The sequence below is a fragment of the Ptychodera flava genome, chromosome 16, assembly GCF_041260155.1.
Source record: "Ptychodera flava strain L36383 chromosome 16, AS_Pfla_20210202, whole genome shotgun sequence".
Lineage (NCBI taxonomy): Eukaryota > Metazoa > Hemichordata > Enteropneusta > Ptychoderidae > Ptychodera > Ptychodera flava.
The window spans coordinates 12,626,337-12,633,052 of record NC_091943.1 but is presented as its reverse complement, the minus strand read 5'-3'; positions in this window follow the sequence as shown (position 1 = coordinate 12,633,052).

Below are 6,716 nucleotides of genomic sequence, written 5' to 3'. Positions count from 1 at the left end.
TTCAGTAGGACAAGGTGCACGGGCGAACTATGTACAGTATTGTCGTACAATACAAGTCGAGTCATGTCCAATTTGTTCTTCACACCAGTCTGTATTGCATCATCCATTTTAACGCATTAAAACGCCGCCGCAGGGATATTTCTCCAGTCGTTAGCGAATTTGTCAATGATAGCTGTGGTGACCCTTGTCCGACTTTACACTGAGCGTCTTACCGGTTCGGAAGGCAAAGTGAAATTACGCATCCGATGACGCCTGGAGGACCGACTGGAAGTGACGTACCAAGACGATGAGATTACACAGTACTTCAAACTCGTTATCAAATACGATCCGTCTATCAATTTACATCAAAGATTGAATAAAATCATTACACTTCCATCCTCAAGTGATGATCAAGCGACGCATACTAAGTTCTTGTCTCTCAAATGGGCGCAGTCCATTCCTGTATAAAATTCAAATATTTATTGAAGCATATCTTACGTGTTTTCACGGATTGATTTCTATAACCCAAACATCTCCCCAAATGAACACTTTTAAATTTTTTGTCGCGATTCAAAATTTCTCAAATACTATTTTTAAAAGCGTCAGTAGCTGTAACTTTTGACGATTTTTTTCACTATTTTTGTTTTTAGTGTGAACTACAGTGTCTTATTCTACTCCGCGAAGCATATTGAGAAACACGTTATTCATCTTGTCAACGGAGCATGTATATATGTGTAGACTGCATTGTTATCGTTGGCACGTGAATTCTGGTCCGGACAAGAATCCAAATGGAAAAATAACAGTGCACATAGTATGTGTTTCAAAATGCTTTCGGGAGTATAAGCAGTGATTGACATTGAAAACCAAAAAAAGGAAAAAATCATCAAAAGTTGGTTCTGGAGTAAATAAGGAATTAAAATAAACACTGTGTATCACTTAATTGTGCATCACTGTTGCGAACACATGCAATGTCAAGTTCAGTCTCGACTGTAGATTCCAGAGCCTTACTGTGTGAATGCCATTACCACAAGCATATTACATCGAAAAATAGCACTCTAACACCTCCACATAATCAACGAGTACTGATTTCATCTACATCAAATGCAGAAACACTGAATTCGAACCATAATACGCGCCTCTACTCGGTGAGCGTGGAATTGCCGGAATTGCAAACAAGAGACAAGCCTTAGAAAACCCCATGTGGTGTAGCAACAGTAATGGTTTTCTAGAATAGTCACCGCGGCTTCCAACTTTGTGGAGACTGTTCTCGAAATGTCACTGCCCTTTTCAATCTCAAATCGTTGAAGAGCACTATAAACTTTTATACAGTTTTAAATGTCACAGGTGCGGTTTGTCCAGACAGCTCGTTGAAAAAGAAGGGAAAAAACACATAGTATGCTAGTCACACGATTGCGGCAGACTCCCTTTGTATTGAGTTACATTTTTCATTTGGACAACGATTCTAAAGATATAAATGGTACAGATAGATACAGTGATAGCAATGATGGCATAAAAACCATTCAGATATCTGGATGACAATCGTTGTTAAACGCGGACAAAAAGTGAGGAAAATTGAAATATGTTTCTCACAGTTAATATATACATTTCTGTCAATAGCGAACGAATACATAAGTGGGTATTTAATTGTAGTGAGTGTCCGTGTAATTCCAATATTGATTAAAGACACGCTTGTTCAGAATCAGCGATGATATTTTAAGAATACATTAAGGTTGTATGCGCCTCGAAAGTGAAAGACTTAAACTTTTGCTCAAAATTCCCTCAATGCAACTTTCGACCATTCTCTTACCATAGCGAGAATAAAAATCAGGGGTTACAGTTCAAAATTTGGTACTAGAGAGGCAAATTACCTAAGATTTCCCGATATTTGAAATTCAAAATGGCCGCTATCTCTGTGTTAACTCTATGAGGAAAAATAAAATTTTCGATTTTCGAAAAAATAAGATGCTGAGAACTTTTGTTTCATTAAGAGTTTTAAAATGAACCCCCACAAGTGGTAGATCAGAAGAGAATTGAAAAAAAAACCCGGAGAATTTCTGTCCCCGAGGCACGTCCTACCTTAATGGCAAGCAACATTCAGTTTCAACAATGAAGTCAAAATGATAGTAAACAATTTAAAGCAGACATTGTCGACAGGCACTGCGGTTTGAAGAAGTTAAGGGCTCTGAAAAAATAGAGCAGTTAATTCTAATGGTTCCTTGGGACATAGGCCTATATAAAGTCTTTGGACTTTTTTCCGTGAGACCATGGTTAGTCGGCAATCGGAAACGGATTATCTCACGAACTTGTTAGATACATGCAAGTGGGTGACAACATTCCTTACAGGGGTAGGATATTTAAAAAAAATACTATCGGATAGAAATCTTGCTCTTTAGCAGAACTATGAAGAGTTGTACTTCACTATATCTTTTTAAAATCAAAATTACAGAAAAGTAAGTACTCCCGCGTCCCACATCGTGTGCTACTTGGACGATCGATGCAGCACAGAGACTTTCTGAGAGGCAACACAGTGATTGAGTAGGACCATGTACACAGGGAAGAAAAGACTTTCAATCATTCCTTGAGAAGTGACCAGACAGTAGAAACGAAATTTGAGCGCTTTATAGCTGTCCAGAACTCTTTCTTTCTGTTTCGACCGAAGATCAATAACCGCGCGAACCTCGTCATCTTTTTGCGCACGAGTACATTTGAAATACAACTGCCGCCAGATCGTTGATCAGGTCAGGAAAAGTCACCGCGGAGATGTGCGAGGATGCCGTGAAGAAGACCTTTGTTATGCGGTGATCTTTTGCACTTCAGATATTAAAAAAAGTGCTTGCATTTCAGACGGAATATCAGATGTAAAGATTTTTCCGATTCCAGGTCGGTCATTCCCATTAAAACAAATACCATTATAGCTTCCCTATATTTCTCTCACTAGCGCTGACCCAGGTTCTTACAGGAGTGACAGCGCCGAGGAAAAATACCGCTCGGTAATTAAGATTTCATAATATCCCTTCCAGATTAAGAAAGCTAATGCTAAGAACGTAAATCTTGCTTGGAGATCTCTAGGCGAGGTTTGAAAATCTCGCTCAATGAGACTTTGTCATGGTAACGATTATCATCCGCTTTAAAAGCGCCACGGAAATCACAACAACGACAGGCGGACGCGCACGCTTCGTGTGAGCGGAACAAAGGGAGAGACTTGCATCAAACTTTGATGAAGAAATAATCTTCACCGACGAAGGGTCTCGCTGGATAAGAATTTTAAGACACGCTTCACTCTTGCCTCATTGAAACGACAGCGCCTCCGAAGTCAAAGGTTTATGATGTTTTGCAGGATAGAGTACTGGGCATCGGCTTTAATGATTAGTGGAGTTTCACGAGGCAGTCCCTCCGTGATTTATCGCGCATGTAGTGTTTACGATACCACTTGTTCGGTCTGTTCGCTACTTCTGAAAAATGGGTCGGCGCCGATCTTCGGGGAAATGTGTGTGCCCCTAATCCAGTTCTTACGTGTGGCATTTATCTTACTCGTTATTGTTATTGATTTTGCTCATTTTTAAAGGCTTGACATGCATCAACAGGTGTTGAATACATCGCATAGTTAATTAGCATGCTAAGATGGAAAGGTCATATCGTTGCAAGCCTAATGTAAAAAAAGCAAAAGTGTTCGAAACACAACCCTGTTTGCATTATGAAAACGGCCTAAGAAGTTTTTAATCACAGTAAATCCTTCAAACATTCCAGACTTTCGTTGCTAATTTATGATGCATTGATCAAACAGCTGTCGTGTCTCAGAAAGCATTTAGCTAAAAGAAGCTTACTGTGTCGCCAGCAGAATCTATAATAGAAACGTAACACGCGCAATGCCACAATTTCTCGGAATGTAAGCTTCTTGTCGAAGTTACGAGGATATCTGTAACATTACAGGAGATCTAGTCTTTAGTTCGTTACTGTAGGGGCCCTCGCAAGGAGTAACGTTCGATATTGTGATTCCATCTCCATTTCAGGTAGCTCGCGCCTTATTTCATAAAAGTAGGCCTAAGTCGGTGAAAACTTTATTATTCAATGAGTTTCAAAACGAACCCAAAAAGTGTTGGACTAAAACCATTATGTAAAAGTTCGAGAGTCCGAATATCTGTACTCGAGGCGTATTCTACACCTAAACCGCTGTATGTAAAAAACTATCCATCTACCTATGTATGTATGTATGTATGTATGTATGTATGTATGTATGTATGTATGTATGTATGTATGTATGTATGTATGTATGTATGTATGTATGTTATGTATGTATTATGAATGTATGTATGTATGTATGTATGTATGTATGTATGTATGTATGTATGTATGTATGTATGTATGTATGTATGTATGTATGTATGTATGTATGTATGTATGTAGGTTGTGTGTGTGTGGTGTGTGTGTGTGTGTATGTATGTATGTATGTATGTATGTATGTATGTATGTATGTATACAGTATATGTATATATAATATATATATATATACAGTATATGTATATACAATATATATATATATATATATATATATATATATATATATATATATATATATATATATATATATATATATATATGTGTCGTAATCTTTTTTCTTAGAAAAAGGTAACCTACATTAACCTAAAGGGAGAATTATTATTATCATTTTGCAAGAGCATTGTTCTGACATTTCAAAATCCCCGTAATGATCAGCCCAAGTAAAAAGAGAGTGCAATGTAAAGATGTCAAGAGACAACCAGGCTATGCATAATTGCGGCGACGACGACACGAACTTCCTCTTCAGCTTCGGCAGAACGTTTTTACTGGTAAAAATGTTCGTATTCGACCAATCGAATGCTGCGTAACATTTTCATCTTTGGCCAATCAAATGCTGCGTGACTTTTTCATCTTCGACCAATCAAATGCTGTCAGACGTTTTCATCTTTGACCAATCAAATGCTGCGTGACGCTTTCACGATGGTGAATATATTATTTTTCTTCAGTGGCTTTACTGTCGCTTGTAGGGGTCATAGAGCGTCGGATGATATAGCAATAAATTAGCAGTATGGTACTTGCCAAATGCATGGTATCGGTTTCCGCGTAGTTTTTGTCCTTCCTGTCGGCTCTTTAGGTTATGCGAAAAATATGTTTTCCTGAAAATCTGACTTGAACGGTTTTACGTTCCGCCCCTTACACACCGGCCCGAAACTTCTTTCGCAATGTTCGAAACTTGTGCGATCCCATTCCCGCGCCTGTTTTTCTCTTGATTAAAGTGTGCAAAACTGAAAACTACAGAAAGTTTCGGGGTGATGTGATTCATTGGGACATATTATGCGGGACCACTGTGCAACGAAAGAAGCCATTTATCTTTCCTGCCTTTGCTGTCTTCTCAGTGTTTGTAACCTTCTTGCTCATTCGATTGTTTGTTTACTGTACTTTTCTTCGTGTTTTTTCAGGTATTTTGTTTTTGAATGTATAAACTATTCATCCACTAAAATAATGAATGTGATGATCGCGTTCGTGTCTCGCCGCCACGATATTCGGTAGAAAATTACTCAACTAAAAATGGTCGATAGAAAAAGAGTTGGGTTGTAAAACAAGATGGATTTTTCAATTGTAAGGCTGGGGTGGGGGCAATTTTGCATTGACGGCAACCTGTACGGAGACTTAGGATGTCGGATCGCAACCATTACAAATTCTCGTCTCATCAAGCGGCGTCATGAAAGGGATTACTTTGCAGCGCTCTAATGGAGTGGGAATGTCAGTGAAATCTAGATTTTGATTTAATATGAAAGATCCACTTGTTCTAGTATGTCTTTCAGTCTTTAGCTTCCATACAATTCAGTTTGGTTATAGTGACTATATACACCGCTGTACATGTTGTGCCGATACCTTCAGATTGGGTGGCAGGTATTTGTTCGTGTGATGTTCATTTTATCAATCAGCATTCGCCGTGTATTGCTTAATGGCCGGGAAGAGAACAACGGTAAAGCGATCGTTAAGTAGGAAATTCATTTACAACTCGTGGCCAGAAGGAATCATGGCTAATTTAAAAGAGATCAGCGGGTATATTGCTTGTTCCCTGTGCACATGGCGAACGATTGTACTAGGGAATACATGTGTATGGCTGCAACTAATGATGAGCCGAATAAAGTAAAGGTTTATATCTGTGTCTTTCCCTTTTAGGAAGAGTTGTGCATTAAACCTTACCCTAACTGACTATTTTTTGCACAATATCGATCATCGAATAGTTCGGGGCGTATACGTATCTCCATCCTGTATGCACCACAGCTCTGTCTAATCCCCGTTCTCTCTCCCTCCCCTGCCCCCTCCCCTTCTCCCGCCTCCGACACTCGTCATAGTCTTGTTTAACTTGAAGCCACACAATTGAGAATTCTATATCATATCATACACGCAACGCTTAAAGTGCCTTTCTACATCTGTATAGGACGGACTACCTTGTTTCATGCATATAGATCGAGAAGCCACTGCGATGCTGCATTTCCCCCCCCCCCCCCCCTTTGTGCTGTAAGATGAAGACTGCGTGGCGCCGTGCTACATGACCTTCCGGAGGTAACCTGTGTCTCCAGTGAGAAGAGAAAAAACAGAAACAGACAGAATCCTTTAGTCTTTCCGCGGGGTTCTGTACTCCATTAGTGCAGAGCAGTGTGTAGCATATCACTGCAATCAGAGCGATATCGATCATTCCCTTCATATGATAGAAACTCGTCGGGGCT